The sequence below is a fragment of the Poecilia latipinna genome, unplaced genomic scaffold (assembly GCF_001443285.1).
Source record: "Poecilia latipinna isolate Pla-1442-1.1 unplaced genomic scaffold, P_latipinna-1.0 Scaffold1146, whole genome shotgun sequence".
Classification (NCBI taxonomy): domain Eukaryota; kingdom Metazoa; phylum Chordata; class Actinopteri; order Cyprinodontiformes; family Poeciliidae; genus Poecilia; species Poecilia latipinna.
Genome location: NW_015113762.1, coordinates 250,560 through 273,139, shown reverse-complemented (window position 1 = coordinate 273,139; position 22,580 = coordinate 250,560). Strand labels below are relative to the sequence as shown.

Sequence of the window (22,580 nt, the reverse complement as noted above, 5' to 3'; positions counted from 1 at the left end):
CTTTTTTTCTTGCGCTTTGTGAGTCATAGTTGTTGCTTGCTTTGCACTAATAGATTTTACAGTATTCGGTCTGGAAGATCAGCTTCCTGTAAAGTAGCACAAATATTGTTTTCCATTCAAATCAAAGGTGTTAAACTCCTCCACATTTTCTGAAGTTACTGTCACAAACTTAGATTTTTTACCCAAGTAAAAGTAAAACATACAGTAGTAAAAGGTATTTTATTTTTTTCAAAAATGTGACTCAAGTAAATGAAACTGAGTAAATTTAACTAACTATTATCCAACTCTGCATTTCAGATGAAAAAAAAACTAAAATTGGAATCGGCAGGTCGTGATTTTTAAAGATCGGCAATGCTGGATCGGCCAGAAAGCTGCAATCGGTGCACCGCTAATATTGGTATTATTGATACCAAATATGACACCTCTAACTCATAATACTGTGATAAAACATTAATTAATTCATAGGGCTTTTTACACAGTTTTACCAACTTTAAGATGTTACAAATGTTTAATTTATCGTCAGAGTGACACAAACCTGTCATGATCATTTTGGTTCTGTTTTTTATTTTTCCCAGCTGATTGTTGCTCATATTGACAGAGAAACCGAAGCGATCGGCTGCCGTGGTTCTGAAGAACCGCTCACATTAACGTCAGCCGGCAGCTCATTAAAGCGGCGCGGCCTCGGCCTGAAACTCAGCGGCTCCGCAGAGCTAGCCCCCCTGCTCAATAAGGCCAAACCTGCAGCGAGGATATTAGTCTGACAGCAGAAGATAATTTGTCAAAACCTTATTTTAAAGCTCTATGAATGTCATCCTGTGTTGTGGCTCTTAATTGAAATGTAGTTTGCCAAGCAGGAAAATATATGAGTGCACATGCAGGGTGTTGGCAGGATGTTTTATGGGGACGCTAACCACACCTGGTTAGTGTTAGCATCCTGACTGTGTACTTTGCATACCTTCGTGTCACTTTTACCTTAAATTATCCCACAACGTTTTTCTTTAATTCATGAGAATCTGAGATTTTCTGATAAATCTTGAAGTCAGAGCAGAGATAACCATTAGCTTTACAGTGATATGTTATTTTCCAAACGGTGAGATTTATATTAGTTTACCCTCCAATCTTCAATCTTGCCCAGTTATGAACCTCGCTGCCCCTCCCCCACTGGTTCCTGAACCCACTTGTACGTTCTCGGCCTCCATAATAAACCAACATCTGCAGAACTTACAAGTGCTTTAGCTGCAGTTAATTGAGTAAATTGAAGCAAGCTGCAGCGCGGCGCTGATCTATGATCCCCCGTTGAGGGCCCAGAAGGGAGACAACAGATTTACTGCGAGGACAGTGGGCGGCCTTTTGTTCAGGTCCTGGTTCATGGGAAGTTTGAGGTCAGAAGGGATTAAAATATTTTAGAGAACAAATGGAGCAATTTGAGTGCAATATTAGAAGCTCTCTGCCAGTTCTTACCAGGAATCCAGGTGTGATTTATTTAATTTTAAGCTCTGTTTGTTTTTTCGTCCTTTTTTTTTTTTTGCCTATTTCTTGATATTTGGGGTTAATTTTTAAAACCGTTGATTAGCTCTTTTAAGTTTTAGCTCTTATGGGTCAAGGAAAAATAAAGTACATCCTCTGTTTCTGATTTGTAGCTACAGTTTGTACATTTTCTAAAAGAAAACTGTGTTTTTTTGCATATTTTTTAAACCGTCATCATGTTGTGACAGTTTAACATGAGGCAGATAATCTGTGAAAAGATCGATCTCCTCCACCTCCTCACTGAAATATTACTTCCGTCTGAAGAAATGCACAAAAACAACCAATCAGAGTCAGGAGGCTTGGCTTAACTTTGTCATTCATCCTCATGTACGTGCTGCTAAATTTGCTAGTGGTGGAGAAACGGCATACCGCTATAGGAAAACCATTTATCTGCCGTCTTTGCTAACTAGCCTAGCATTCATGCCAGGCTATGCTAGATGGAGGGTAGCAGAGAGCCAGACGGAGCTTCAGAAATACTTCAGCTTGATTTCTGAGTGAGATTCCAGTCCGTTGCTAGTCTAGAGGAGCTGAACCCCGTTTCACACCTCAATGCTTGAAACGGGAGATTTCCTAAACATACATGAAAGAATCACAGCAACACTGCAGTTTTTATTGAGGAATAACATTATAATGTGACGCAAACCTCAAAAAGGCAGATTTTACATAATATTTTAAATTGATCCATAGATGGCAGCAGCCATTGTTGCTTCTTTAAACAGAGCGTTACTGTGTAACGTTTACGTTCTTCCTCTTCTTGTGTTCGGGTCGCTTTGGGAACGTGAACCATTCACACAGAAGTCTGATTGCAGTTGCATTTAATTTGTATGAACAACCACAACAACAACAAAATTAGATTTCGGTAACAACAAAAAATATTTGAGTTGTGAATGTAGCTTTTCACAATATTCTAATTTATTGAGATTTATATGTGGAAGATGGTTAAATTGAATTTAGCAAAACTCTTCTGGGAACAACTAAAGGCATCCCAGGTACCAACAGTGGCCCCTGTGCCACGGTTTGAGAACCGTGGCCTCAATGAACATTAAAAGGAAACCTCTCCAGATGAGCTTTCTGCTGTAATGTGAAGCAGTTCATCACCAGAGTTAACTAATAAACAGGAACTTTAGCCATGCAGTCATTCACTTCAGAGCTTCTTCTGATTAATTCCAACATTCAGCATTTCCATCTCCCTAAACCCAGATAAGAAACGCACAAAAAAGGCCAACAGATTTAATCTAATACATAATAATCACATTAGAGTGGTGACAGAATTACTCTAATTGCCTCTACACTCTCCCTTGGACACATCCAGCATCACACACTCAGAGCCCCATCTGTCTAATGAGGACATTTACAGGCAAAAATAAAACCATATGCTATTATCACCGAAGATGATTAAAAATTAAGACAATTTTGGCTCCGGCTCCAAGTCAAATTTTCCACCGGAGCTTTGTTGGCGTTCGTCGTTTGCCAGTAAATTTCCTCACGATTGGACGCGAACGATAATTAGCCGTGTTTGTGTCAAAGAGCTGTCAGCCGCGGAAACCTTTCACAGCCAAACGGGGCCAACGGCTGACACCATCATTCAGGAGCAGAGAGGGACTGCAAGAGGCGTTCACAGTGGGAAGGGAAGGGGAGTGACACACGCAGAGCGGAGAGGGAGGAATACTGGGCCAAACTCGTTTTCCGCTTGACGGGTTAGCTGCAGAGAATGCGCCTTTACTAGGTAAATGATTGGAGGGAGTGGGAGGGGGACCTGCGCTGCTCTGCTATTATGTACTTCAAAGGTCTCCAATGGCAGGTTAAATGAAAAGCAAATGTGTTGCACTGCTGCTCAGATGCCACAAATGTTTTAGCAGGTGCAAGCAATGAAGAGGTGGGCAGTGCTGCACCTTGCTTGGGAATTGTTGGATCTTCCAGTTTTGTTTGATCAGGTTTAGTTGGAGTGTTTTCACTCCTGACAGTCCAGGAGACTCGGTTTGATTCCAAAACTGCAACATTTGTTACATTTTTCAGCTGCTGTGGTTTGGTTCCTCATTGCACTGAGCCAAACAAACCAAACCAATTGGAAAGCCTCTTCCCCTCCTCACCTGTGGGGGCGCTGCAACAAGAACCACTGAAGGAAGCGATGCAAAAACCTCAAGAAGACACGAACGCAACAGAAATGGAGTGGTGTCAAATTGTAGCAGTTGTAAGATTTCTCTTTTGTCTTTGGTAAAAGAAACACGAGTCATTTCTCCTTCGAGTGCTAAACTCACACGTTTGTTTTGGTTGCATTTACCCAGAATGCCCTGTGCTGCAGTCCACTTGGCAACATTTTATAAATTTTTCTCTTTCACACTTTGGTGTCAAACCAATTAGAAAACCTGCTTCCCTCCTCACCTGCAGTGGCGCTGAATCAGGAATCACTGTAGAAAACGAGACAAAAACCTATGAAGAAGTCACTGAACACAACTTCCTTCTTCACAAAATGTAAACAAAATGTAGTGGCAATTTTTAGCGGTTGTTGGATTTCTCTTTTATCTCTGATAAAGAACCATGAGCCATTTCTAAGTAAGTAAATAATTCATTTAGTATTGATGAAAAAGTTCCACTGGCAGATTATTTCACTTAAAAATGGGAAAAATGTTTCATTCTAAATGAAACAAACTGCCAGAATTATAACTTTTTCTCCTATAATAAAGGAATTATTAACAAGTTCCTGTTTCTTGATGAAAAGTTATTTATAAGTTTGCTTAGTCGTATTTCAGGTGTGCCAATATATTTGCATTAGAAACTTTGCGTTTTTGCATTGTGCAGACTGCAGCTGCTGGAATGAGGTTGATTATTAGCCCATGTTGTTGGTAGATTATTATGGGATGTTAATGGTTCATAACAATCTGTTTATACTGAATGTAGCTTCGTAGTAGGATCACATAATAACCTTGGATCCTTTTCAGGCAAAGTGAACATAGCTTTCCTCCGACATTCTCTCAATGCTAAGCTAGCTGCTATTCCAAGGATGTCAAAATAAAACCACTTCCTGTTCCGCTCATTCACAAATTTACCTTCTTCACTAAATTTTGTTCATCATGTACTTCATGCCTTTAAATTTGAAGATTTCTGCTTTAAATGTGGATCTACAAAATAGTTTCTCAGTATTATCAAAACTTTATTTACAAATTTTTGTCCCAACTTTTTGTTGTGATTTCAAATGTTTTTTTTTTTTGCTTACTCAACAATAAACTAAATGTGCAAAATTTTAACCAAGCAAGCAAAGTAGATGTTATCCTGTGCAGCTCTAAATATTTAAAAAGAAGGGTTTGTAAATCTTTTGGGCTTAATTGCACAAATTTGTTTCCAGTTCTAAGAACAGGATTTGGGTCTCTTTCTTTCAAAATGTTTGCTGTATTTGGCCAAGTTTGGTAAATTAGATAAAACTGATTTGGGGGCAAAAGAGTCTGCTGTTCAGTAAAAGTAAAAATAAATGGAAATTATTAATTTTGTTTTAATTTATCACGCCATTATCTGATTTATTGTTTATTGCTGCAGGCCTACGCACAAATTCACTAAAGGGCCACAAACGGCCCTCCAGCCTTTCATTTATATTTCACATTCCTCTCTGTAATCTATGCAATTCAGACGAAATGAGTAAGAGCTGTAAATTAAGACGTTGTTTTAAAAGCATTGCCGTGATTTTGATCTTTATCGAAGCTATATTCCTCGCTGCAGATTCTCCAAACGAACCGACTCAGCTCACCTGCTCCATATCAGCCAGCTTTATTACATAATAGCGGCGGCGGTGATTGCGGTTCTCCTCCGGGCAGAGCAATTACGCCGGTTGGTCATTATCACCTCACAACATCGTCTGCTCGCTGCACATCGCGCAGACAACACAGCGCCATATTAGTTCGTGTTAGGTCACAGAGAGCATGCACCGCTCTAATGTAGTAAATTGTGTTTGTTATAATGAGTGTGAAAGTAATAGGTGTGAGCACTAATAAGCACATGTGATTGTGTGTGTGTGTGTGTGTGTGTGTGTGTGTGTGTGTGTGTGTGTGTGTGTGTGTGTGTGTGTGTGTGTGTGCGCAAACACCAGGAAGATTGAACCAGACTGACGGTTTCTCCACGCCTTCAAGAGGATTTTAAAAACACTCTGATGGATTTAAATCCCTTCGTTTGGGATTTGTTTCTGTTATGATCAGAAACTTCCTTGCACAATTGTCTGAACCAGGGGTGCTCAGAGTGCGGTCCGAGGGCCATTTGTGGCCCTTTTACTGAATTTATGCAGCATGCTGCAGTTGAAGAATGGTCAATATTTCCCCCGTACATCACAGGTGTTTGATGCAGATGGAGATTTTTATTTTTATTTGTAACCTGGGTAAAATTATCACTAACAATCTTAAGTATTTTCCTTTTTATAACCAACTCTTCTGCCCCCAAATCAGCTTTTATCTGATTTACTCAACTTGGCTAAATATAGCTAGGGTTTTGAAAGAAAGCGACCCAAATCCTGTTCTTATAATGAGAATAAATTTGTTCACTCGAGCCGAAATGAATTAGAAACTACATGCCTTAATTTTTGAGTTTTAGATCTACAAAGAATAACATAGCTTCAAAAAAGGACTACTTTACTTAAAATGTATCAAGTTGATTATTAATGGGCTTATTGTATTTGTTTATTTATTGCTTGTTTAAATGTCTTTAATTCCAAACTAGACCTACAGTTTATACAGTTGCAGCTCAAACATTGAATTTACCTTTAAGATTAATTGTTGCTTTTTTCAGATTGAGTGGTATATTTCCTGAGAATGACAAGAAGCCTGATAAATATGAAAAAGTAGCTTTTATCAGTGGCTAGGTGATAAATATACATAATCGATTATCAAAAAGTAAAAGAACTTTGATGTCACTGATTTTATTCAGTTTGTTTAGTTTTTATACACCTCAACCACAAAAATGCAAATTATGAATGAAATGCTGAAAATATTTGGAGAGCAAACAGTTTTCGATCCCTGCCCGTCTCTTTGTCTAGAGCCTCTTCTGTGAAATCCACATCCGAGGTGTACAGGTGTTGATTAATCCCCTCGACATTTTCCTCAGACATTCTTTCATTTGTGTTGACATTCTGGTGGCGGGGAAATTAAATGTCCCGCCGTGGTATTTTGGAAACCCCTCAGAAGTCAGACTTACGCGGGCTAGCTGCAGCGATGGCCTACATTATGGAGTTTAAAGCCTCTGGGGCGCGTTCTGCTCTCACTCGCCCCGCAGGACCGCAGCAAAACGTGCGACAGAATCCCTGCATGGCAGACCCCTCAGCTGGCACCTCTTCCAAGGAACAAGCTCACAACATTTTATGCACACTTTTAAAAATGTTGAATTTATTCTGGATTTTAGGCTCAGAATTATTTAAATGCATGTAAAGTTGGAGAAAAACTGCAAACTCTCTTGGGTATGTGATGACAGTTTGGGTGATTTTCAGGTATGAACTATACCATAGTCCAATCCTTAGGTCTTGCAGGTTTTAGATGCATTTTTGATAAAATACATCTGATTTAAAGGCTAAATTACCTCCTCAGCATGTCTTCAAGTTCTCCAGAGGAAATGATCCAATCATTTGCTTCAGGTGACATCTGAAACATGAACCATTGCCACTGCGGAAGCCTAACATTAGCCTGGTTTATCCAATTCAAAACTAATTTTCCTGTTTTTTGGGAGTACGGACAAAAGGCAGATTTTAGCTGTTGGATCAGATCTGTGTTTCACAGGTTTTCTTTTATTTAAAGGTTTCCTATTATGCTTCCTTGAACATGTTAGGGTAGATCTGCTGGCTGTACAAAACATGTAAGCTACACAAAATCATTAGTAGATAATGAGATTTTAGTCTGCTCAGTTTCAGAAGGAGCTGTTTTAGGGCCTCCTGTCACTTTAAATCCAAATAAGCTGCTGCTGGCCACGCCTCCAAAACTCAACATTAACACTCACACAAAAATAGCTGCAAACAGATGCATAATTATACAAAAGTAGATATTTGAAAAGCAGAAGTGTGGCCTCCTTCACAACAAACAAGAATGAAGCAAGTGGCTCCTGGATGGTAAGTTAACAACAAAACACTCGTCTTTTCCAGCAGCCATTGTTCAGTGGTGCAACCAGCTGTCCAAACATGCTGGAGTTCTGCTGGGGTTGCTAGGTAACGGGCAGTGCCTGCTGATTTGTCGATATATTTCTGAGGCTTTTGAAATGGCTCGTTTTCCAGACACCAAAAACATTAACTGCTTTTTTTAAGTGCTTGAGCTGTTTTTAGAAGCAGTAGAAACCCAAATGGAAGTATAAAAAAGTGAAAAATTTTAATTTTGAATAATGTCTGCTTTAATATCCAGCTACAAACTGAACCTGATTCTGGAGCTGCCCAATGTGCTGCTTTTCATGTGGTTAATGATCAATAACTGGGCTTTAATGAGTCACATCTGTCTGACACAAAGTGACTGACATGAGAAGAAGTTAAGGTTGGCAGTTTGAACGCAGATGAAGACATTAAAACAAGACAGAAATTGATCGTATGCTTGTTTAAAGTCTGATCATTTTCCGTAGATATGATACATCTATAATTGCTCATATTATGTTACTTTGAATCGTCTGCAGCCTTTATTTGAAGTATTTTGATTGATGGATATTTCTGCTCTCCTGTAAAATGTGCGTGCATTTCAGATGTATGGCTAAAGGTGGAAAATTATGCAAAGCAGCATCTCAAGCAAAAGGTTTTTCTTTTTTTCTTGAAAGGGTCAGATTGAGCTCTTACTGATGGAGCGGCGAGAGGAATCTTGGCTTCTGCACTTATCTGGCGTGTGGAGTCTGGGGTGCTTTCCTCCCTCTTTCCTCCATTTCTCCTCTATCTCTGGCACCAAACTTATCAAAATAATGTGCAGTAAGATCATTTTTGGCTTTCGCCTGACAAACTGATATAAATTTCAATCTGAGTCTGACAGAAGTTTTTCATTTTGCCAAGAGTGCAGAAGGAGGTGTGTGTGTGTGCGTGTGTGTGTGTGTGTGTGCGTGTGTGTGTGTGTGTGTGTGTGCGCGCGCATGTGTGTGCACATATGTGTGTGTTGGGAGTACTGGTTAAACTGTGACCATGTAAAGAGGAGTCGGCCAGCAAATGTTGTGTTTTCAAGCAACACCCAGGAAGAGCAAACACTTTCATCTGAGTCAATCAGTAAACCGAGATTCTTTCACGTCTTACTCGGGTCTGGAGCCAAAGCGCCGCCTCCGTTCGCCACTGGAGAATCACTTAATAACTCAATTATTATTTTTCCTCACGCTCGTTATCGTTATTATCATTACCGCCTGTGGGGAATCCCTGCAGGATGCTGGAGAAGTTTTCATGAAACACCAGCTGGAGAAAATGGACGGAGACGTTCACGCCTCCTTAAGCGTCTGCTTAGCGCCCCCACACCTCCAGGGGGCCCCCAAGAGCAAAAAGGAAGCATGACTAAATATTATTACTCTTGGAAAAACAACAGTTTAACATGGTTAGGAAAATAAGATATTAAATCTCTTAACTTGTTTGCTGTAAATTCAGTGTTACTTTCAAATAGTTAAAATAATGTGGCACATTTAAATGCCGCTCTCTGTATTTCACAATCAAAATATTGATTTTTAGTTTGCCAAAAATCAGCAGCCTTATCAACACCAGTACATTGTCAGATAATTACAAATGATGCTAATAATACATAGTTCCCACAAATCTGAACCGGAAGTGATCCCGCCACTGATCCGCCATCTTGGTAGGAAATCGCTGCTGAACCATGGCTTTGAGACCAATAGAAAGAAATTATATTGACACTCTTGACAAATGTGTAAAAAATATATCAACCAAATTGCTGCTGTCTCTGATTGACCCATCAGAGACGGAGAATGTGGCTTGTTTATTGTTGTCATAGCAACACAACGTCAACTGGCACAGCAGTTATTTGCGTATACCTACCAAGATGGCTGTCAGCTACAAAGTTTCCAGAAATGTGTGACATGTTTAGGCCTGTCACAATAACGTATCTATGTATCTACTGGATGATAAACTGTCCCAGACGTTTCTGATAATGTTGTTGTTTTGAGACCATTTTCAAGCAATATTATGGCAGTGACATCATAATAATGCAAGAACACATTCTCAAAGATGGATAAACTTTAAATTCTAATAAATATTTAAAGACGGGAACTAGACGACATTTATCTGCTTCCTTATATTAGGTCTGCTCTATTGCTTTCTTAAGACCCATTTTTATTTTGTGGCATTTAAGTTCTTGTGATTTATTGTAATATTGTAAGTTATTTCATGATTATTTTTGTTTTATTAGAACTGGTGTATTTCTTGATTTATGTACAACATATTGGTGCAACAATTTTAAAGGTACTTTATAAATAAATTTGACACATTACATATTTAAAATATATAAAACAACAGAAACAATTAAAATGAATTATGAAGTATCTGTAAACAAAATTGTTCTTCAAGAAAAAGAACAGTTGAGACAGAAGGACCAGACTGAAGATTTTTATTATTACTTATTGCACTTTTAGAGTAGTCTGATGAGGCATCTGGGGTTGACCTGTTGGTATGGGGGGCCCCAAACAAAAATCTGCTCAAGGCCCCTGAAAGGTTTGGGCCGGCTCTGCTGCCGGGTCCAGTTTGGCAGTGGCTTCGGATGCAGGAATCTTGCACCCTCATTACATCTCTGCCACTCTAATTACAAGCTGCTGTAGAGCGGTTATCCTACACCAAACAGCGACAATGACAGCACCTTCTCCTCTGAGGCCGAAACCCAACACAGCGCCGCCGCCAATAAAAGATGCTCCCGCCGGAAAACGACAAAACGTACTGCTCAAGAAAACATTTCAATTAACTTAATTCTCATCAACTTGTTGTTTGTATTCATCCTAAACACGTGGCGGAAACTTTTAGATTTAAAAAAGCTTAATAAGTTAATCTATCCAAGTTATATATTGGATTAGCCAAGAGGATTTCCCACAATGCATTGTGCCACCACCAGCAGCAACTAATTAAACCACTTTTTATTTGACACAAAAATTTATTTTAAGATGAACAATTTATCACTGCTTTCTATGATTTCTGTGAAAGTTTGAGCAGAAAAATGAATAGAAAGCAAGAAATATTTCAATGAAGTTGATTTATTTTTACAAGTCGTATCTAATTTAAAAAACTGGGTGTTAAGTAATTATACTCAGATTTATTAAGTTGCACTCACTAAAATTGCACAAGTTAATGTTACTCAATTTAATAAAAAACATTGAGGCAACATGTTTGCATTTTTATTTTTTAAGTAAGGAGAATTAATTAGGTTTTACAGTAAAGTTACTCACGATGACAAAGTTAGTTGACTTATGGAAACTTAAGATGTACATTTTGCACATACTAAAATTTTTATGTTACAAAACTTTATTTTTTTTTTGAGGCAATGATTTTTTTAAATTTTTTGGAGTAAATGCCACTTACTGCATTTTACAGTGAAAAATCTTAAAAACATTTAAATGTTTGAATATTTTCAAGAATGTACAAATGTGGACAAATCCGTCAGCACTATAAGAAACATTAAAATAAATTCAGCTTTTATTGCAACAGATTAATCTCACAGCAAAACATTTAGAACCTTTAATTTAAGAACATTTGACAGTTAAAGAGGAAAAAAGTGTTTTAATTTAGATTTTGGTGTTTCTATGTAACTGTGAAGCTGATCTGTATTTTATGGTCTGTTGTTACCAAGAGAGTTTTTATTAATGCTGATATATTTTATGTCTAGTGGTTCCAATTGTGCAAAATTCATATTTTGCAAATTTTTGTACTTCCATTTGGGTTTCTGCTGCTTCTAAAAACAGCCTGAGTGCTTAAAATCCCACCCAGCTGGTTTTTGGAAATAACTTTAAAAACTTTCGTAAAGTATCATCACAAATCACCAGGCACTGCCCGTTACCTAGCAACCCCAGCATCATTCTGCTCGTTACCTAGCAACCCAAACACAGCTTCAGCCCGTTTTGGTCAGTTACTTTCACAACTGTATGTGCTGTACAATTGCTGCTGGAAAAGACAAACGTTTTGTTTGTTGTGCAGGAGGCTCCACTTCTGCTTTTCAAAGGTGTACATTTGCATAAATGCACATGTTTGCAGTCACTTTCATGAGGGAGTGGAAACGTTGAGCTGGGGAAGGCATGGCCACCAGCAGCTTATTTGGATTTAAAGTGACAAGACGCCATAAAACAGAGTAAAATTGTCTAAGAACGATTTTGTGCAAAAAATGTAATGAACATGTTTTATATGGTTCATAGATCTATCCGAACCTGTTCAAGGAATAATAATAATAATAATAATAATAATAATAAGCCACCTTTAAGCAAACTGAACACACAGTTTTATCAATATTAGGATAATGTTGAGGATGTTATAGGAAGATGTTAACACTTTATTTCATAACATTTCACTCCTTCAAAAAAGAAAGAATGGATTAATTTTAAGGGATTTTTTCCCCCACATCCTTTAAGTGGCGTTTTTAAGATGAAAGTGAGGATGGCTGAATGCATTCGACTAAACGATGATGAAACCCGAGCAGCATCCTTTTTCTGGCCCCCTCGCTCGGAATCATGGCGGATGAAATCCATTTACACAACAGCCGGCGAATTGGGCTGTGAATGTGCTCCGCGGTGTCCTATCGCACGCACATTATTGTTCGAGATCCTGTGTTATGCTGACAAATCCTCTGGTGGCAGCAGTCACCTAAGCGTCTTCCATGAAAGGGATGTACATTTTCCTCCACTTATTTCTGAATTTATTGTGTTCGTCGCTAATCCAGAGATGGGTTCCTCGTGTAATACCCACCATCTAATCATTCTTAGTAGCACGAGGGCTTGTTAGACAAGATCCTGTGGACTGTAATTGTTTTGCCGATTGACAACACAGAAAAGCAAAAAATAGATTTAGGCGCACAAAGCGGGACTTCAGCGGTGTGTTTTACTGCTCTAAAAATTCAAAACGTGGCACAATGTGCATCTACCCAAACACCTTGCCGGTTCTCTTTTGAACATTATCATTGTCTTAATAAAACGGCTGTGAAAGCTGAGTCCTCATATTACACAGCACAACGTTCACAAAAGTCCACACTGGGCCGCGCACATCCTAAAAGGTTTATGACGACCATTTAGCATCGCGAGAGCGCGGCTTAACGCGGCCGTGTCAAGATAACATGCAAGCATCCGTGTTGTTTTCACTGGCTGTCAGCACAGATTTTACACCGGCTGCAGGGAGGCTCGGGCATGTGCGCTTCAAGATGCTCCTGCTAGGCGCTGTCACAGCAGGGGAGCGGGGCCGGGGCTCTGGGAGGCGCAGAAAATAGAACAAGAGAGACGGAGAGCTCTGCTGTCCAAGGAGATGACGGGGAAGAAAGGAGCACAGTGGATAATTTGACTGGAGTAGGAGGATAATAGGGGAACGGTGTTTTATTTCCTCTCTCATCCAAGCCCTCATTTAGCTGCATGAGCAGGAGAGAGAGACAGAGAGAGAGGCGCTGCAGAAACTAGGTGGGGCTGTTGCTTACATCTGCATGTGCTGGAGGCTTATCAGAGGCAGGAGAGGCCAGATCTGACTGACTGTTCCCAGATCAAACAACGTAGACAGACCTGCTCAAGTCCAAGAAACTGTCCAAATATATGTGTATATAGGCAGAAAATTCACATTTTGCATGATTTTGCTCTTTCATTTGTGTTTCTACTGATTTTAAAAATCAGCCAAAGTGCTTTAAAAAAACCCATCAGCCATGTTTTTGGCAATAAATTAATGTTTTTTGGTGTCTGGAAAATTAGCCGTTGCAAAAACTTTTGGAATGTAACGTTACCTAGCAACCCCAGTAGAGCTCAGACGGTTTCCTAGCAACCCAAGCTGAACTCCTGCACGTTCGGTCAGGTGTTTTTAATGGTGTATGCTCTGTACAATGGCTGCTGGAAAATATGTTTTGTTGGTTGTGCAGGAGACTCTACTTTTATGAATTATAAATTTTATATATATATATATATATATTTATATATATATATATATATATATATATATATATATATATATATATATATATATATATATATATATATATATATATAAGAAGAGGCTTATGATTTTCTATTTCTATTTCCAGTTTTTTTTTTTTTCTCTTTGAAAATTTCTGAAACTTTTGGCCAGAAATGTATTATTTATCTTCCACCTGCAGTGGCCCTGACACGCCGTTGTAGTGATGACGCTTGTTGTGAATTCTTGCTTTGTAACTGAATTAAATCCCAGCCAGCCTGGGCCCGGGTCAGATCCTGGAGTTTGATCTGAACCGAGGCTCCGAACTTTGAACCTGTCACCGGGTCGAGCGCGGCTCGCTTCAGAGTTCAGCTTGTTGCTGAAGTTTAAGGAGGGGGTTCGTTCTTTATCAGGCCGGCACTCCCCTGCGCCCCCGAAAAGATGACACCCGACAGAAATTAATCTGCGGGGAGATTGTGTTGCTGCTGTAATGCTGAGTCGAAATTTGCAGACTAAATTACTCTTTGGCTCTATCTCCCCCATCAGCCGTGCATCATAAAAGCCAGGGTTTAGTGTGAGATGAATAATCTCACTCCAGCAAGCCTCTCTTCGCCCACCCTCCGCCTCCCCCTCCCACCATAATCGTCAGAAGGAGAGCCAGCTTAGTCAACCCTGTGCTACGGGCCAGGATAATAATTGCTGTATTAATTGGTGTTGTCCAGGCTAGACAGACTATAAGAGATCCCACTGGGGCTAATAATTAATGTTTTTTTCCTCCTCCCTGCCTGCTTTTTGCCATTTCCATGAGCACCAATGAAGAAACCCAAACAAGGTTGCTTCTTCTTTTCTTTTTGCAGGACTGTCTACGCTGATTTTATTAATTTATGGTGCTCTGATTTCTTACAAACCAGAGTAATCAAAAAAGCAGTTTTCAACTTATGATTTCATTTATTTTGTAGTATGTTTGTTGTTGGTCTTTTTTACTCACGGTAGTAGAGCCTATGAAATTCATTGTATTTTTTCCCATTTTAACCATATTTACTAACCCAAGAAGTATGTAATTATGGAGTGAATTGGAAACAAATTAACATCGACAGCCAGAAGTCAACATTTCTTTTTATTCTGTATCAGAATGAATAGTTCAGCAGGACGTTGGTTTAATAAAGTTTTAAACAGTATTTCCCCCTCGTTTTTATGAAGTACACAAATGTTATGTGGAAGGGGACGTGTTCTGCAAAAATCACTTTTTGCATGTTTTTATTCTTCCGATTGCATCTCTGCTTCTAAAACAACAGCATAAATACTTAAAAAAAACACCCAGTCATTTTTTTAGCGTTAAGCTAATGTGTTTTACCATTTCAAAAACCTTCAAAATATAACGCCATAAATCTGACAAGTCCAGCCCGTTGCCTAGCAACTCAAGCTGAGCTCCAGTATGTTTGGTCAGCTTATTTTATGCTGTATGTGCTGTACAATGGCGGTTGGAAATGAAATGTTTTGTAGTTGACTTATCAAAAACAAAACAGGTAGTATTACGACGTTATTCTTGTATTGGAGTTCAACTATATTATTTATGTATTTGTTTTGTTGTTGTCTTACCATCCAGAAAACACTTCCTACGTTCTTGTTGGCTGTGCAAGAGGCTCCACTAATGTTTTTCAAAGATTGGTGGTCGAATTGCAAGGTTTGCAGCTTTTAGCTGCGTGGCAGAAGTTAATTTGGATTTAAAGTGATGAGAAGCCCTAAAACAGCTCAAAATAGTCACAAATCCAATGATTTTTTTATTTTTTCAAAAAAATGCAGTACATAATTTATAGACTTTATAAGTCACCTTTAAAACGAGTTTGATAAAAGCTTGTGTGGCCAGATTCAGCCTGGAGTTTGATGAAGCCCCTCCCAGGCAAAACGAGCGAGGAGTCTAGAAGCGGTTTGTGGAGAGAAGCGCGTGTAGGCGCGCTCTGTGTCGTTCCGTGTCCCTGCTCTGAACCTGCTGAGCTTCCTGGTGGACGGACAGAGAATCAGAGCATGTAGGTGAATCCCAATGAGAAGAAAAGCATTTTATGAAAGACGCACAAGCCACTCCACCTTCAGGAAGCAGATAATTACAGTCTGCGTTATGAGCGGCGGTGTCATGTCAGGAGGAACAGTGGCTGCTCAGGACTGCTGAATGCACGTTTACAGCATGTGCTCCAATTGTAAAACGATGATTATACTCTATGATCCGTTTAATGACAGATATGGGGATTTTTTGTTGCTCAGCCGGTATTTAGCGCATATCTCTGTGTGGTGCTGCTAAACACATCTCACAATTTTAGAGACAAGGAACATAAAATCGGAGGTGGCAAAGAGAAAAATGCCCCTAATAGGAATCTCGCTGGGTTATTTTTTAACAAGCCTGCAATTCACTGATCTGTCACAGCTTTATTTTTCTTTCTTCTGTGAGTTCTTTTGGGTCAAATCTGGCATGTGCGTGGAGATTATCGCCTAAATGTCCACCCTGTAGTCCTTAACCACTTCTACTGACGGCACGGCTTCATTATAAGCGCCGCTTTAATAAGTTCACAGCTGAATAAAGAAGACAACGACATTGCAGTGCAGGGAGAAGTCCCTACAGCACAGGTTTTAAGATAAAGACGTTATTTATTGCCCCCATAAGGGGAAAAATGACTTCTAACATAATACTACTGCAGGCAGAGGCTCAGTTATAAACATACTGGAATGAGTTGCTTTTTCTGCCTTTAGTGGATCTCAGGAGAGATTTAGGTACAATTACAAGGCAAATAAGCAACTGACTGCGGCGTTAAGCTAATAAGGACAGAAACAAAAAGATCACAGGAATCATGTTTGTTTTTACTTCACTGAAAAGTCTGGAGGAGAAATGTGAAAAACGAAAGCAGACGACGGAGATCAATGAACATGCGGTGATAAACAGAAGACAAAATTCCTCACAAATACTTGAGACGTTTTATAGATTTCCTTTATTTATTTTATTATTTCAAACACCAAATATACATTAAAATGCATTAAAGGGACAGTATTACGTGTTTTACAGTCACACAGTGCCATTTTATAGCACAATCATTAACTATGTTACCTTCAATTGTCATAAAAATGCTGAATATATCAAATATGACTTGATACGCCTTGAAATCGGGCCTCTTTAAAATCTCCTGCTCTTTCTTAACCTCCACCTTCAGGAAGTCATCACAACATGGCTCCTCTGTTAACCCTTTAATAACGTTTTTACCAGCGTTTCACTGAGAAGCAGCTCCTGTGATGAGCTCAGCGGTTCCATCAGGTGTTTGCTAATTGCTGCTGGCTAGTCTGAAGGAGCAGAGTTGGGGAGGAGCTGTGTCTGGAAGGCGGGGCTCGGTCCAATCAGACGTTTTACACAGCTAAACGGTTGCCATGGAGATTAAAGGATTTCTCAAACATGCATGAAAGGATCAAAGCAACACTCCAGGTCTGTTTCTGGTGTGGAAATAACATTAGAACATGATGGAAAGCTAAAAAAAAAAAAAGAAGTTTTTAGATGATACTGCAGCTTTAAAGTTTATACATCACTGAAAGGCTCAGCACCATTTAGTGGTTCTGGTTCTGGTTCTGCTCTATATCCAGAACCAGAACCAAACATGGAGAAGCAACATTCAGCTTCTATGCACCACAAATCTGGAACAAACCTTCAGAAAACTGCAAAACTGCCGAAACACTGAGTTCCTTTTAATCAAGTCAAGTCAAAGTTTATTCATTCAGGACATTTAGAACAACCTCAGCTGACCAAAGTGATTTACAGCAATCACAACAACACAGGAAATAAATGATAAAACAGAAAAATAATTACGTTTGTAAAAATGAAAAGACAGAAGAATATTGACAGAAGAAATAATAAACCAAGACTTTCTTAATTTCAGCTGTAGGAATTCCCCAAAAACTTCAATCAGTGAAGTTCTGATATCCTTTTTGTTGTTGTTGAAGAGTTTTGATTAGTGGTAACTGGAACATAGTTTATGTGTCTTTTTAAATTAACAAATATATGTTTACTACACTGATTAAATAATAAAATGTTAAAATGTTATAAGTGAAATAATTTGCCAATGGAACTAGAATTTTTTCCATCAATATTAAGGAATTATTTACTTAAAACAAGTTTCTATATCTTGATTAAAAAAATATTTGGTAAGACTTTGTGTTTTTGCAGTATGTTTGTTTTATAATTGCCACAAAATACACACATTTTCACAAATAGTTGGAGTTTTGTTCAATAGAAAAATCCACACATCCTGAACCACAAAGAGGACGACAGACAGATGAATCTATAGATTTGTACATAATAAAATAATTGTATTGAAACATCTCACACTGTCAGCAGATCCTCATTAGCAGACAATCAGCCGGGTTCGGACCTGCAGCTCCTGCTTTGTTAGCGTCCTGACAGGTTCTGTTGGACCATCTGCTTTAATTACAGGTACGCTCTCTCAAGTTAAGGCCCAGCTGACACCCGGACCAAGGTGCAAATTAGTGTCCAGTCGAGGAGCCGGAGGCTTTGCTGCAAATCAAACCGACAGCATTCACTTCTCAGAACAATAAAATCCCTCCTGCTTTTAGTTCAGCTGGAAAATCTCTGATTAGTCATGAAAATAACAACAGAAGCTGTTTCTGTGGGGGATTTACTCAGTTACATTTAATTTAAAAAAAAGACTTAGGATTATTTTTACTCCTATATACTTTTGACGTCTAACTGAGTAACTTTGTTATGAAGTATCTCTTTTCTTACTTGAGTAAAATCTCTGGATTGAAACATGTTTTAGGCAAAATGTCATCAGACACAGACCTGCAGATTCTGTTAAAGTTTCATCAGTTTTTTATTGAAAGAAACTGATTTGGAAATTTTTCTTTGCTAGTTTCATTGTGGTCTTTAAAACCACAATGAAACTTTAATGTAACTTTACAGGAATAAACAGGAGCTTGTTTTCAGTTAGTAACTGCTGAATATTGATTAAAGTTCTATTATTTCACTGATAATATGAGAAAAATGTCTTGTTACAAGTGAAGTAATGGTTATAACCTTCATAGTTATTGACTCAAAACAAGCTCCAATTTCTTACCAGGTAATTTTGATCTAATTTATACTGCAAATATCTGACTACACTTGAAATAAGACAAACTACTTAAAAGTTACTTTTCAGCAAGACGTAGAGGCTTGTTTTACGTAAATAATTTGTTAATATTGATTAAAAAGGTACATTATTTCACTGATAATGAGACATTTTTCCCATGTTATAAGTTAATTTATCAGCCAAAGGAACTAGCACTTTATTTCATCAATATTAAGGAAATATTTGCTTTTTTTTATTAATATTGAGCCTCTATGTCTTGCTGAAAAGTCTCTTTTAAATTATTTTGTCTTATTTCAAGTGCAGTAAAATATTTGCAGCATAAACTAAATCAATATTACTTGGTAAGATGTTGTGTTTTTGCAGTGTAATTTTATATTTTGGTCCATCTGATGTAATTTTTAAAACATTTAAAAAGTTGCCTTTTTGCCAAATACTTTTTACTTTTACCTGAGTAGACACATATTGAAGTACTGCTACTGTTACTTGAACATAATTTCTGGGTACTCTGCATGTTGACGCATGTAGTCTGGACCGCAGCATGCTGCTGCCATGCCTGGTATTTATGAACCCCGCTGGGCGTATTAAACAGCTGCATTCCCAGCATGCCTTGCTTCACATCACGCTGGTAGTTTGATTAACGGGAGCCCGTGGATTTTTATAGGGCGTGATCACTTTTCTGATTTCCGTCTAAAACCTTTCCCGCTCGGAAAACAACAGACGAGTTTCGACCCCAAACTGCACCTCCACCCCCTCCTGCTGCAACATCTGCAGAGGGCACGACACCGGGGGAAACCTGCAGTATTACTTTTCACTTTTCACTCACACTCACCTCTGACTCATGGGTGTTACCGGAGCGAACTATCAACTAATCAGCTTTCCACACATATCTTCCCAATGTCGACAGTTTGCGTGTAATTCTGTTGCCGGGGACCGGATTGTAGCGCCGGGTGAACTCTGCAGCGCTGAAATCAAGGAGTCATTAGCCGAGGAACAGATTGTCTTTTCTTCCAGCGCTTGTCCTTCAGATAAACAGGCCTGAGTGGCGACACATGATCCGTTCGACTAACACAGTCCATCCTGACCGACTGATGGCAGGAATCGCAATCAGGCTGGAGGTCATGAGGACGACGCACCGCATGACTCAGGGGAAACAAAGGATAACTTTTCTGTGCAATATTGGAGGAAAAATTCATTTAAAATATTTTTATACTCCCTTTTTCAGTTTGTCAGGTTGAAAACATGAACTTTAAGATCCCATATCGGGATTTTATGTGACAGACGACGAGAGGACCCAAATTTGGGTCCTCGGCCCTTGCCTCAACAAGATCAATTGAAAACACATGCTATACATTTATCAATATAGGCATATTGCATATCCACGGATCGGGAAAAAGCTTTTCTAAATGACAGAAACAATATTTTCTACCTCAACAACACCCAGCTTGAACACTAAGCAGCTTGATAAAAAAAAACGTAATTAGATGCTAACGAGGCTAACGAGGCATACCCGGTAAAAAACGCAACAGTGAAAGAGCTAGGTGGCCCGATCCTCACAAACTATCGATCAGAGTAAAGCCGAAGCTCTGCCGTTTCCAACAATACCAGAGTCACCACGCTACGTGCAAAACTCACTGAACCAGCAGCTACAGAAGAAAAAAAGAAATAGCTCATTTCACGAAGCGAAAAGCATAAATTCAGTCCTACCTTTGCTGTTTCGTGGTCATAATCCTTATTAGACTAAATATTTCCACTTGGTTCGATAATCCATTTTCCCTAAGTCCATCTCACATTGTTTTCGGCTCCGCCCAGAGCCTCTTCCGTGTCCCAGCTACCTTATACAAAATCTAGAGGCGAACTCCGTCAATGTACGTCACATGCGTTTTCCGCCCTGTAATTGGTGAATGGCTTTAGGTTCCGTATTCATGTCAACGCCCTCGGATTCTATTGGCTCTGACGGTTCGAAAGACATGTCAATCATCAAAATTGGCCAATGGGTTCCCGAGAAACTGCCCAGCGTAATTTTGAACGTCTGAATGGAGAACTGCATGATTTTACGCGCAGAGCGCATTGTTATTGTAATGTAATTGTGAGATATATTAGTTTTTCCTGTGATCATATCATTTTGACAAATTAGTTTTCATTGCTATTTGCATTTTCATTGTTACATAAGTCTATTTGAAATGTAATTGTGAGTTAATCTGTTCCATTTTCAGACTATTACAATTTATCTATTTTTTTCTCTTTTTATGAATGCATGCAATGCGGATTTTTAAAGGGAACCTCCAAAAACAATTATTAGATGTAATTACTTTTCTATGATAAATAATCATTTATTATATGATAAGAATAAATGATTGAAACAGAGCCTACAGAAAAAAACTGAGAAAGTTCAGATGGCACAAATTGTGCCAAAATGGCTAATTTGGAAGGTCCGCCTAGATTTTTATCAAGTAGTACTTCTCTAAAACTCATATGATTAACTTTTTTTTCATGAAACTTGGCACAGTAAAAGGTCAGATTGTGTACTGTTGTTTACTACAGGTTTTGGATTTCATCTGCTTGCTTTAAAAGGAATCTTAACATATTGAACTGTTTTTTTAGGCGGAAATAGATAATTTTTCCTAATTTCTGCTGTGTATCATATTAATTTACTTTCCTCAGTAACAGGCAGGGTGGTTTTTAGAGCTGTAACATATTCTCTAGGGTCTTACCTTTGTTTTGATACCAAAACAATTAAAATAAACTCTGTAGTTCTTGAGATACATTTGAATGATTTTGGGCATATTATTTTCAGCCATATTTCTCAAAAACAGGTCATGAGTTGGAAAGGTTTTAAAGTGAAATGGTACACTGTAAAAATACAAAATCTTACCAAGTATTTCTGTCTAGTTTCTACAAACATTTTAGTACATTTGAAATAACATAAAACTAACTTCTCAGCAAGATATAGGAACTTTCTAGTAATGTTAAAATGACTTGAAACAAGCTCTTGTATCTTGCTGAAAAGTTACTTGTAAGTTAGTTTTGTCTTATTTAAAGTATTCTAAGATATTTGTAGTAGAAACTGGACCAATCATACAAAACTTGACCAAACAAACGTGGAAGAAGATATTATAACAAGCGAGGCTCAGTTAGGCTAACATCAAACCTGCCCTGTTCCTGTACGCTCTAATACGCAGCTTCTTTATTTCACATTTTGAGGTTTGAATACAAACGTCATGGCCTAAAGCTACTGTCTTCAGCAAACTTAAACTCCAAAACTTTTAACTTAACAGATTTTTGCTAACTGAATGTCTGAATTTCTCACTGAAATAAAAATATTTTATGCTTCATTTTATCCATTTGTCACATGTTGGATTCATGTTTATGTTATAACGGCCTAGTCAAAGCCCGTTATAACATAAATAATGGTTGACAATACGTGACAGAACTTGGAAAATCTTTCCAATCTGACTTATTTGAACACAATAATTGTCAGACATATCATATAAAACCCTAAATATACTGAATTTGTTGTTATTTGTTGTTAATGGACAGTTTTGCAAGACTCTGTATTGTTGTAACATTTAATAATATCAGGTAAAAGCAGAACAATAATGGAAAAACTGAGAATATTCTTCACGCTAACGCTGATTAGTAAGAAACAGTTTTTTGTGTGTGATCTCTTCCTGCTGGAACCTGGAGTTCCAACCCAGGCAATAACCGCCATTAATTAGTCTGATAAATTACGTGCAAAACAATGACATGTTTAAATGGTTCAATTTAGCTCAAATCCTAAATGAGATATTACATCAAAAGCCGTCGGTTTGTGTCTTTTAAAAAAGGCTCACCGCCTTCCTGAAAGCGTTTTAAAGGTTACGATTTCCTCAGATGATAAAGCGCTACCTTTTAATGAA

The 22,580-nt window shown here is 38.4% G+C and overlaps 1 long non-coding RNA gene across 1 annotated transcript; it reads left to right on the top strand.

Moving 5' to 3' along the window:
• The first annotated feature begins 359 nt into the window (after window positions 1-359).
• On the top strand, window positions 360-1,629 carry LOC106960022 (uncharacterized). The gene is made up of 2 exons (XR_001427482.1): window positions 360-397; window positions 599-1,629. It is a non-coding gene; the product is annotated as an uncharacterized LOC106960022 (long non-coding RNA).
• The last annotated feature ends 20,951 nt before the right edge of the window (window positions 1,630-22,580 follow it).